Source organism: Cavia porcellus, unplaced genomic scaffold, assembly GCF_034190915.1.
Source record: "Cavia porcellus strain 051 isolate PalLab524CR breed Dunkin Hartley unplaced genomic scaffold, mCavPor4.1 scaffold_1, whole genome shotgun sequence".
Taxonomy (NCBI): Eukaryota; Metazoa; Chordata; class Mammalia; order Rodentia; family Caviidae; genus Cavia; species Cavia porcellus.
This window is the reverse complement of record NW_026947484.1, coordinates 168454425-168467658: the sequence shown is the minus strand read 5'-3', so window position 1 is coordinate 168467658 and position 13234 is coordinate 168454425.

The window sequence follows — 13234 nt, the reverse complement described above, 5'->3', positions numbered from 1 at the left end:
CAAATGGCAAATAAATACATGAAGAAGTGTTCATCACTGGTCATTTGAGAAATGCAAATTAAAACAGCATTGAGATTTCATATCTCTCTGGAAAGAATAGCTGCCATCAAGAAATCAACTGATAACAAATGTTGGCAAGACTATGAGGGAAAAGGAACACTGCTCCACTGTTGGTGGGAGTGTAGACTGGTGCAAACACAATGGAAATCAATATGAAGAATTCTCAGAAGACTAGGGTTGGAAGTTCCATTCCCTCCTGGATGTTTTCCCAGAAAAATTGTAAAGGTCATGTCACAGTGATACATGTGCACCCATGTTCATAGCAGCACAATTTGTAATAGCTAAATCTTGGAAACAACCAAGATTCCCATCAACCTCAGAGTGGATGAAAACGATGTGATATTTTTATACAATGAAATATTACTTAACTATAAAAAGGATGATCTTGAGAGCTTCATAGGCAAATGAAGACAACTTGAAACTATCCTTATTAATGAAATAAATAAGAATCATATTTATAAATATCACATTGTGTCTCTAGTGTAAAGAGTAACAAGAAATTTACGAGTAATAGAACCCAAAATGTGTAATTGCTATTGCAAAAAAGAGAGGAAAAGAAAATGCTCTAAAGGATATAACTGTATGTATGTTTAAGTGTGTAGGATTGATAACCATATTACTAAGTTTTTGTTGGATAGTTGAACAGAACTGTTTGCAGTCTCACTGTTTGAATGCCCACTTTGTGTGCTTTAATTTTATAACTTGAACAACTATTTCTAAGAGCAATATGCAAATATATAATTTATCAACTGGATTCTTACTGTTTATTTTTTTTGAAATTATGTATGATTTCTACCCTTTTCCTGTTTTGTTTTTTTCTCTTTAAATAAAATTTTTAAAGATTATGGCTTATAATTTTTGGGCCCAAAAGAGATAATGAAATTATAGTGAGTGCAAATGTTGAATGCCTTTGACAGACTGCAGGGCAGACAAAAACAAAGGATCAGCAGGTGGTTCCCAATGCCCTGAGCAGCTCTGTTCCATGTGATCATGGAGAAGCAGACCTCACCATCCTGCTACTAGCACCAGCCTCTGCAAAGTACCAGAAAGCTCCCACAAGCTTTATCCTCAATGTACTGTAGTAGGTGAGATGGGGTGGGGGCAGGGTAGGGGTCAGTAAAAGCATCTTCTTTAGGTCAAATGGGCTTCCTCACAATGGAGAGCTATGACTGTCTATGTGGATTTCCATCACACTCACATGACAGGTTGGGTAAAACACAGCCTGCTGGAATTCACCCTAGAGTTTCTAATTCCATAGGTCTGGGGCAAAACCACATCCCTGATTGTATTTTACTAAGATTTCTGATGCTTTTGATGTTGGTCCAAGAACCTTTCTTCTCTAAGAATGTGAAAGGTCTAAGTCACTTAAGTTCCCACTGTAATTAAAGGAAAACTAATAAGTGAAAATATTTAGGACTATAATTGTAGAATATTAGGAGTTGGCTTGATTGAATAAAACTAATATTTTTTTAAACTTCTTCCCAGTTACATGATTCATACTTGCATTGGCTCATTTGAGTCCACCAAACTATTTCCAGGTTGTCATTAGTTAAAGTGCAAGGCAACTCATTAACCAGAAAAAAAGAGCTCTTTTCTCTCTGAAAAGTTAAATATCATATATTAACTATCCATTAATGTGAGGATACATAATGCTCTCTCTAGTTTTATATATATATATATATATATATATATATATATATATATTAATGACTTCTTGAAATTCAACTTTTAAATAAGGATTACCACTTATGACATCTTTTTTGGAAATAATGAGAGTTAATAAAGTATTTGAAGTTTCCCTATAGAGTCCTATTCAAAATAGGACTTAATTGCTACCACTTAAGTTTCCATAAATTTATGAGTATTTCCTTTCTTTACACTGTAATCTTCATATGTGATTAACGTGAACCTCATGTGATTTTCTGACCTCATTCAACTGTTTCATTAGAGGTGCTCAGTAAATTTTACTGGACAGGTTGACACTTCACAGTTTTCCATGTAAAACAGAGTGAAAATATTCACAGGTGATTAAAGTGACCTGATGATATCCCTGTCTAAAAGAATTCCTCATGGTTGAAGCTTTCTGTTAAAAGTCCAGTTCAGTACCTTAATGGATTGTGTTACTTCACCAACAACTTTATATTAATTATTCCCAAATCAGATCGACTTCAAGATCCAACCACAACCTCTTCGAGGAGATCTTCACTCTGAAGAACTGGCCTTGGTGTGGTTGCAGATGATGCTGAATAGATGGTGCTAGAAAGCACAGACCTAGTTGGGGTGGGGGAGAAAATGAAACTCGAATGCATGGAGTAGCCTAGGCATAAAACAGAAAATAGAGCTCTGGAGCCCAGCTACTTCCCTGAGGAACTCTCTTGCTGTGGTGGTTCTAGGATAATGTGATTATTTTACTTCTGAGTGCTTCATTCTTAGAATGATCAAGCCATGAGCCTAAAGGGTCATAAGTTCCTCTGATTAATACTTAATACCAGCTTTTACCAAACTCTCATCAATTCGTGAGATCATCTTGTCAAACCTTCCCTGAATAAGTCCCAAATCTGGGAGTCTATCCCATCACGGATAGACCCATTCAATTCAATTCAAACATTATACCAATGACTGTTGACATTAGTAGAGGCTACTGTTTCTTGGGAACTCTATCTCAGCCTTGAGGTGAAGTACGCTCAGTGCACCTTCTCATGTGACCCTCACAGCCACAACGTGAGTATGAGTATCTTGATTTAGAGAACAGTAAAGTCAGACATGAAGTTTCACTGACACAGGCTTTGGAATTCAAATGCTGAAGTTCAAATTCCTGGTGTACTCTGGACAAGCTGCTTGACCCTGGAGTGAACCGTATTGAAGTTAAACATCTTTTATGCCACCTGTAAAGTGAAATAGTGATCTCTTTGCAAATACTGCATATGCTAATGTAGGTGAAGTGATTACCAAAGTGTTCAGCACAAAATAACCCTAGATCTTCAGGTCAGGAAATGCCAATGGCAAAGATACAGTACAGGAAAACACTGAGCCTGAAACACTGACCCTGAATCTATGCTCTGAATATCCTCAGTATCCTGTCTCTCTTTCCCAGCATACATCTTACAGTGTCATGCTTTTATACTCAGAAGGAATTTTCATCAGATCTCCTTTCCCTGTGCAATGTTAAAAGGTTCTAGAAAGGAAGGAAGTTCAGGAAAGGGAGATGAAAAACTAGTATCCTTTAACTCTCCAACTGAAATTACAACTTCAGCCCACCCTGGTTATAGCAAGGATGCAAAAGACTTCTTTCAAGAGAAAGCCTGTCTGCCCTGAAGCATCCATTATCAAGCAAGTCAAAGCTTTATCTTTACAACCCTCCTCAAGACACCTCTACCACTGAACTCTACCTTTAAATGCTCAGACCATAAATTTTATTGAAAGAGAAAAGTGACGGTCACCCTTGCCCCCCAGATACCCAGGGATTATCAGTTTCTTTCTTGAATTCTGCTTTGGAGAAGAAAACCATCTAGTGAAGAATCCATGGATAGCAGGAATTACCTGGAATGAGAAAAGCATGGACATCAGGCAGCAGAATATTTTTGTGAAGAACAGGCCAGATTTATTGGAACAGGAAAGAAAGAAAAATATATGCTGCCTAGAAACTCTTGGATTTCAGATTTAATTATCAGTCTATCCCCAGAGAAAGAAATACATATCTTCTGGTTTGGGCTCACAAGCTGATAAATATTTAATGGGCAAATAATGAATCTTGGCATAAATATTTAATAGAGCAACATCAAGGTACACAGGGTGGGGAATGTCCTAGGGGAAGGAGGCTCTAGATAATGAGACAATTGAGTTGAAACTTGAGTAGAGATGGGTCCGAGAAATATCAATCTCTCTAGTCCTCTTCTGAAACCAAGTTGGTTGCTTAAATAAGGAAATAGATGCACTGCTTTTCACAGTGGAAACTGCCATGGAAATGACCTGAGGTAGTATGTTTACTATCAGATTCACTATTTGTTTGAAAGACAGCATTAATTTATTTACTTGCAAGATGTAACCCTAAAGGGAGTTAGTACAAGCAAAATAAAAATCTAGGTGGGATGAGATGAACATTCCTTGGAGAGGTTACAATTATGTTTACAGGTGTATAGACTTGGGAGAAGAAAACCTATTCAAGTAGAGAAGAAGCAGATGTTGCAGCTCTCAGGAAAGTTGTAAGAACAACTTCCACTTGTCTTGAACCTCACATATCCAAGATTGTGGAAGTGCCAGAACCATGGAATGAATAAACATAGATATGGATCTATAAGTAAAGAATTCACCATTGGCCAAAGGAAGTTTTAACTCAGAAATTGCCATGTGGTGTGGTCGCCAATAAGATAAGACCAGAAAACAACTATAGGAAGTTGAACATAACTAGAGGAGGAATTCCTGGGGGAAGCAGAGTTCAAGTCATGTCTCACCTAAAGGCTGATTTGCTGACATTGTGATCACCTACGTGGCTGTTCTCATTCAGTGAAAAGTTAAAACATGAAAGAGAGTCAGGGGACTGAGAATGGCATCCAAGGTGACAATTGAAAGAGTGTTGAATATCAATGAAAGGGATTTTAATTTGAGTTAATAAACTGTAATTAATGACCGTACTCTGCTGCAATGAAATATTACGCATGCATCTTGTGCATATGCACACACTTGTGAATGCATACGGGTGTTTTCAGTCTCTTGGAAAGCATACCCTTGCCATGTGTGAAGTACAGAGCAGGTAAAAAGCAGCGTAAAAATGACTCTTGCAGAAATTCCTTGAAGAACTTAAAAGAAAGATCCAAAAATAGACTGAAGCCTCCTTTGCTCCCTGTTCCTTTCTACCATCTGTCTGCTCCACTCCTCTAGGGAAAAACTTAGGCTGACAGTAGCTGGGTGAGGGAATGGAGGTGTGGGTGGGGGAGTTTTCTTTTCTTTCTTTTTTTTTTTTTTTTCCTAACAGGCTGAGTTATTAATTAATCCCCTGCAAGGTAGAATAATGTCAAAACTGAGTCTTCTCACTTGACAAATATTGTACCAGAGAGGGCTACCAGCCTGTTCAAGGTCACTTAGCACCTTCAAAATAAAGGCAAAACTAGCTAGATTCTTGAGACCATCTGGGATTCTCTGCACAAACTGTCTCATAATCCAACTCTCCTCTCTTAAGGACATGGGTTGATACATATTTTGGGGCAATAAAGCAAGAGAGATCTTTGTGGTGGGTTTTTGCAGCTTCTTGGTAAGCCAAGTGTTTCCTAATCTTCCTCCAAATGATGAGCTCTAGCCCTCATGTGAACTCTGCAACAGATGCTGTTTACTTCAAGCAGTGCAATTCCTTCCAACTTCTCATGCATAATAGGCCACAGAGCCTTTCATCTCTGGGGCCTTGAGACCCTAGGGCAATATGCAGACAGATGGATGTCCTGCCTTGTTCTCTGGAGCACTGTTTTCTTTTTAATTTCTTCTTCCCAATCTCGAGTTTAAACTTGAGCCAGAACATGGTTGAAGAGTTGGAATCAGTTTCAAGGGAGCCCAGAATGTATACTTTCTTGGACCAGAACCTTAATGCCCTCCTATCTCCTCCAGAGGAGTAACAGCATCACCATCAGGGACTGCACTTGGGTTCCATCTGCTTCCTTCACCTGGTGAGGTTGGACTAGAATTCCTAGCTTCTTTTCCATTGTGTAAAGATCTAATAACACTCACTAGGTAACTACTGAGTAGGACTCCATTCATTGTGACACTTCCTCCTCTTCCATTTACCTGATCATTCAAAAAATGCCTACTGAGCTAAGCATGGACACTGAACATCAGGACAGCCACAGCTCCCCTCCTCGTGGACACTGACTAAAGTTATTGTAATAGCTAAATATGATGCAACTGAACATGATATCTTTGGAATCCTAGAGCAAATTTACAAAAAGGACAGGACACAGTCCTCCTGTTTACAACCAGATCTTTGATAAATTAAAGCAAATAAATATCAGAAAATTTCATCTTTATTGTAGGAATTCTTCAAATCAATCCAAACTTCCTCTCTCTGGATTACTACACCATAAAAAATTTCAGAGTCTATTTTCTTTCCTGTCTACTACTTGTTTAATAGTCAAAGCACAGTTGTAAATGTTCCTCCCCTTTTTGATTTTAAGGGTAAGCAAAGGACCCATGGAGTTTCCCTTGGTGGAGAGGCTCAATATATATCAGTGCACTCCCAGTTTTTAGTATCTTGAATGGATCTTTATCTGTTGAATCATGTATATTTTTTGTTATTTTAACAGCAGCAACTTGGTTTCTAACCAAATTTATAAACAAAATTTTCATATGTGAAATTTACCAAAGCTCATCAGACTTCACTTATTTGAAAGACAGGTGTGGGAACTTCCAGGGCCACATCTACCAAGGTCTCTTTTTCTAAGGGCAACTCTTTAAGAAACTTCAAGACCTGAGGCTGAAAGTCTAAAACTTGCTGCTATCTGTTCTAATTTTGTTGAAGCAACTGTACATTTGCCTGAGTACAACCTCTTGCAAATGTCTTCACATACTTGGGCCTGTAGATCAGTCCAATATCGATGGATACACTGAAACACAACCTACAGGGTTCCTGTCAAGGTGCTAGCACCTCCAGTGAGGTGCTAGATACTAAAGAACTCTGAAAACTGCCACGTATACATTTTGGGGGGCACAATGGTGTTCACAACTAGTATATCTTTTGTAGATGTGTTAGTGAACTTCTCTAGATCAGTTTCTCCCTCTATAAAATGGTAACCAGAATGGCACCTATCTCCCCACCTATTAAGAGGTTTAAATTACCAAATGTTCATAACATGCTTCATCTAATTGCCAGGCTGTGGAATGCACTGAGAAAATGCTTCAATTTCTTCTTCACTACACTCCTCCTCGTCATTAACTTAGTTCAGTTGTTACTCATCTTGAGAAACCTAATGGAGCGCTCCACCTTCACTTTGAATCTTAATCTGTGGAATCGTAACCCCAGCATGTGCTAGAAATAATATGACTATGGGACACATTTATACTGTGAAAGAGGTCACACAAAGTAAGCTTAGTTGAGAGATGAAGAAAGAGATTGTGATATTTGTAAGATGCTTGTAACTAGCCACATGAGGCAATGTTTTCTTCTAGATCCTGAATTAATGAGCCTAGTGTTTTTGTTTGTTTTAGCACATTTATACAGGGCCCCAAGAGAGGTAGAATTTTGCCTGTAGCCCCACATTTGGTTACAGGAGAGCTCAGACAGCCTGCTTTCTCAGACCGTGTGTTCCCTTCTATGCCTCAGATTTCATTTTCCAAAATGCCGCAGGCTTCTTGACGTCCACACATCCAGGGAGGTCATGTACAGACATTCGTTCTTTTTCCAAACTCAGAGCACACAACCAATTCCATGGCTATAAGCTTTGAAGAGAGAAAGAGTCCAATTACTGATCTAATGAGCCAATTTTCCCCTCATCTGCCCCATAAAGGCATGGCGGTCCCCAGGGTTCCCCTTGCCCTGCTCACACGATGGCAGAGGGGTGGTGAATGAGTCTTGTTCAGCAGTTCAAGCTGGAAAATGAAATGACTGATACCATGTAATAAGGCCTTAATTATTTATCATTTTTGGATAATTACTGCGACTTGCAAGTTCACAGGTTGTAAAACTATTGGGCTGTGTTTATTAAATGTTAGGCAATCATTAGCAAGACAGTGCCATCTTCCAGTGTTAATGAACTATCTGTAAATATCCATGACCACAAGCAATACAGGACTTGAGGCCACCTGGGATACAGTTACATGGATTCATGGCTAATTATATATTTTGAAATCAGTATTGCCATGTTTGAGAAGATAACTTGAATAAAATGCCTAAATGGTGCTGTGGGCTCTCCCATCATCCCACTGTACAGAGGAGGTGAACAGAACATGGCTGGTAGAAGAAAAATGTAAGAGAAAGATTTGAAAAGTGTGACTCATTTCCTGATGCTTACCTCTCTTACAGTCACTGTGTATACATTTCCACAACTTGAAAGCCATTCCTTGGTGTATAATACTGTCTACACTATATAGAGTCCCTCTAAAAGTAAAATACCGTGGGTGAAGTTCCTTATATTAAATGGTAAAAAAAAACTGACTTTGAAGAATCCCTTATGGAAAAGACCCAGTAATTAATTCAACATGCATTAACAAACAAGTTAGTAAGCAGCCATGATAATATAGATTAGATATCAGGCCTAGAACAAGGAAGGTGAAACTACAGGCCTATACCTCAGGTGCAATTCTGAAGCTCACATTTGGAAAGTAACATCTAAAGGGTAGGGTCAGTACTTGAGCAGTAAACTAGATCCATTATACAACGAGAAGTTATTTTTAAAAGAGACCACTGTTTCACCTGGACAGTCAAAGGTTAACTAGCTGGGCAGCTGTTTTCAATGAAAATCTTCATGCGAATTGGAAAGAAACATATCCTGTGTGTACAGTGAATAGAAGTCTCTTGGTGAGCTTCAATCTTATAATTTTTTCAGAAGAGAAGAATTGTCCACAAATGGTATTGCTGACTCAAATGGTAACAAGTACACGTTTTGGTGACATCTAAGCAAAACTCAGATGCTCCTCTGTTAAAGATACAGTGCAAGAATTTCTTCACTATATGGAAACATGAAGGAAAGAGGTTGAAATGTTTACAGTTCTGTGAATTTGAAGACATTAACCCTTTTGTAGCAATCAGTTGACACCATGTTTTTTCATGGCAGTAGAAGCTGGGGCAGTCAGAAAGAAATCCTTCAGGACCTGGCAGTGAAGTGAAGGTTTGCTAAAAGATAAAAAACAAGAACAGAAAGGGGAAGTACACAAAGCTCAAACCAATGCACTTGGGCCAAGTTATATTTATTTGGGAATAATGAGGTTACTATCTTTTGGCCATTGAGTGCAAAAAGTCCAGAGTGAGATTTTAGGGTGTCGCACAGAAGAGGAAAAATAGTTTCCATCCTAAGATTACAAGTAACTCATTCAGGTGAGACCTTGAGTTATTTTCCACCCTGAGATTTAATTTATCCTACTACAAAAAAGGAACTGAACTTAGAGTCTTTAAGGACATTTTTGCATATTCTGTAAGATGGTGAGGGCTACAGTAGTAGTTCTGTGATCTTAGCCCACCCACCAGAACTACTTAGCTTTCTATTCTTCATTTAGGAAGCACAGAAAATGATGTCTGTCTCTCAGCTGCCTCTCCAAGATGCCACATGGAATAATGAGGCCATTTGTCGCTCCTCTGAGCTTGATGTTAAATGTTCAATCACCATTGAGAGGTACTTGTATGCAGACATTTTAGGTACATAATATAAATTATAGGCATAGAAAAGCATAAAAAGATTTGTAATTAAGATAAAGAATCAATCAACCTACACTTTCTATTTTAGAAGCTCACCCTAAATCAGTGGCAAGTGGCTGTATTCAAGGTTGTACAGTGTATATTTGTCGATTTATATATCTAAGGTGGAATAAAACCCTCAACTGAAACAAAAAAGTTACTGTTATCAGTCACTGATTTAGTCACTATATGGGGGTTTGACATGTTTGATAAGCACCATGTGGCACAGAGGGTGGATGGGGAGTTATGTTCTCTGTCTTCAAAGATCTTCTAATACAGAGGGAGGGGTTGACATTGCAGAAAAATAGCTTTTGTATTCAGACAGAGTCTGGCCATTCAATTCTTGCGCCAGATAATCCATTGCAGTGTACAGCAGACATGCAGTACACATGTGATGCTTTTTTATTGCTCGATCCAAGTCTTCTGGACTCCACCAGAGCAAAGAAGGAAGAAATTTTCTCCAGTTGAGAAAATTAGAGAATACTTCTTGGAGAAGGTTGAAGTTTTGGAAGATGGAGAAATTGATGAGACTTTCCAGACAGAGATAGAATTTCCCCGGTGGAATTTCCTTAAAGCCGGTGGCACAAAGACCGAAAGATATGTATCAGGTGCACAGAACTCTACCTCCTCGCTTCTCTTTTTGATTTACCTGGGGTTGGATGGCTCCTGATGTTTCTACCTTCAATTTCCTCTAGCTATATTACATTGCCAATCACTGTATATTTATCTTCTTAAAGCATAATTATAATTATGGTGTTGGGGAGGGCCATTGGCAAAGTAAATACGAATTAATTTAAAAAATCATGGTATTGCCCTTGTAAGGAGCATTCATGGATCTCCCCAGTATGAACCAAATGAAGTTCAAAACCTATAGCCAGGCAACATAAGCCTATTACTGCTCTGTCCACTGGGCCCTACTTGGTAGAGTTCCATGTATAGATGTGTGTGCATGTGCATGTTTGTGTGTACTGCAGGGAACTGAACCTTTGGTCTTTGTGGTGCCCAATCCCTCATTGTTTTATTCAGGAGACAAGGTACCATTAAGATGCTAAATTGCTCAGACTGCTGGGACTGCAGGCTTACACCACCAGGCCAGCGTGACTGTTTCTTTTCATATAGAAATACTTTTACCACGTTCAGGTACATGTTTTGATGCACACATCAAACACTAAATTTGTCACATCCCCTCTTGGGGTTTTGACCTAAACTACTGCAAAAATGCTCTGTAAACTTCTCTTTCTCTGCCTGGTCTCATGCAGTACATGCTTCTCTTTCTAATCAAGTGCACACATGTGCATGGTTTGTTTTTCCCGATAGCAAAGAAAAGTTTCCTTTAGGATAATTTCCCTGAACAGGACCCTGTGTGAGTGTTCAAGGTGAACGAAGTAGATCTTACCGTGTTGCTATCAAATCCTGAACACCCATCAGAGGCTATTTTCTATCCCTTTTCCTGCTGACTCACTGATACAAAGGCAGAGACCTCTAGCAATGTAAGCCACTCAGACTCTTTCTGCAAAACTAGAAAGAACCCATGAAAGCTAAGTCTTCTAATGGTGGGATCCAAGAGAAAAATCCCAGAGGTCCAGTTGCTGAGGTTCCTAGAACTGCCCTTGGTTTGTCTTTTGATGGTTTTTACAAATTATTTTATCCATAGTTGTATTGCTTTCCTAGGGTTGTTATACTAAAGTACCACAGATTGGGTGATTTTAACAACAGAAATTTATTGTCTCAGGATTTGGAAAGTGAGAAATCTGTAATCGAGGTGAAAACAGGTTCTTCCTTTAACAGGGCAGTATTTCAGGCTTCTTTCTGTGACTTGCAGATAGCAATCCTCCCTCTGTGCATGTGCACTTCGTGTCTCTTCTATGTGTATTTCTCTCCATATCCAGATTTCTCTCTGTGTATGGATACCATCCACATCAGATCATGGGTACACTCACCTCCAGTCTGACCTCAGGTCATCTCCAGCTGATCTCAAAGTGCTCTCAATGAATCAGAGTGACTTAGCTTTGGTCAGGATCTCCATCTTTGTGCTGATCAGCATTTCCTAACTGATGTCATATTGCAATGATCCTATTTCGATATCAAGATGCACTCTGAGAACTGGCTTAGAGCTTCACTATGTGAACGTGAGGGATACAATTCAACTCATAGCAAAGGCTTTTGCTCTTGGAGATTGTGTACTAGGTTGTTGTCACTCCAATATCTTATCTTTGGCTTCCTTAAAATTTCCAGTGTTAAAATGCTTGTAACCAAAGAAACTTGACAGAGAAAGTGAATAAATAAGTAAATACATAAATAGATGAGTTAGTAAAACTAACAAAATTTGTATAGATAAATGGATAGATGGTGGGTAGGTAAGAGAGTGAATGAATGAGTGTGAGTATGGCCTGGCTACTCTCTCCTGCCAGTTGTTACTTCTTCAGTGCCTTTCTTTAATTAAAAGGTACCCATACACAGGGTCAGCGATGGATACGTGTGAGGTATATTAGGTCCCCACCCTCATCACATTCCTTTTCTTAGGTGTCAACCAGGGGACATTTCATTAGAGCCAATAACAAGGAAAAAGAGACAATGTCTCCTTCGCTAAGCCTACATTGCTTCAGGGAATGAGACAGAACATCAATTACTTAAGAGAAAAGTCGCATTTTATTTTGAGCCGAGGAGCATGATTGGGGAGGGGGCGGTCAGAGGGATGGACGTGGATGTGAGCTTCTCGAAGTCTCCCATGGGAAAAAGAAGGCTATCCATCAGCTAATTTTACCAAATGCCACTGAGTAGTGACTTTATCCCCAGAGGTCTGTATCATTTCTGTCTTTCCGGCATATTAATTGGAAACTGGAATTGTCACTTGAAGGAAATTATAGTCTCCATCTCCACTACTTTACCAATTGAACCCCAAGTTATTTAGGATGATGAAAGAGATGTTTGGCCCTTCCTACCACTTTATGACTTACCCTTGAGTACTTCCCCACCAACAGGCAATCTGTGTTCTGTGGTATGTGGGAAGACACCTTCTGCAGGGACACGCTCAACCTGTTCAACAGCTCAAGCACAGGTGCTCGTCCTGCATCCTATTGTCACTCTGCTGCAGAACCACATTTTGTAGAGGCGGAAATAGGATACATTAGCTTAACTTTATGCCCCATTCCAGATACCTCTGGCACGAAGATGGGCTCTTGTCTTTCTCTTTCCTTCTTTATTTCCTTCTATCACTATCTCTTTTCCTTTTCTCTTTAATTCTGATTCTAATAACACTTCTGAATTGTTCCTTGTGTAGAAGGAATTTAGCTAGCAAATTTAGTTGGCTTATTTTATCAGATGAAACTTTGTATTATTTTCATTAAGCAGATAAGAACTTTGAGCAGAATCACTTACCTGAATATTCTTTCCAAGTCTCCTTACAAGTGCTTCCTCTCACAAGGTACTCCTATTTCCTGATATGTTACTGCTTGATGTTATCTATTTTGTTTCTTTGCATATTAACTGTCCATATTATTAAAAAGAGGGAAACTCACTGGAAGAAAAGGAAGGAAATAGCCCTGCCAACATTTCAATTTCAGACTTCTCACTTCTCAAACTATAGAAATAATAATTTTATATATATTCACTTATTGATCAATTTTTTTATTAATTTTCTTTATTATTGTATCTCAACTACTTAAATATGGTAAAGAGAAAGTTCCTAATATATAAATAAATGGTTGTGAGCTTGATGACTGGGGAGTACCTCTCTGAAGATATGGAATTTATTCTATATGGCCTTTGGAGGAGAAACAGGAATAGATGAAACATTTTATGCAG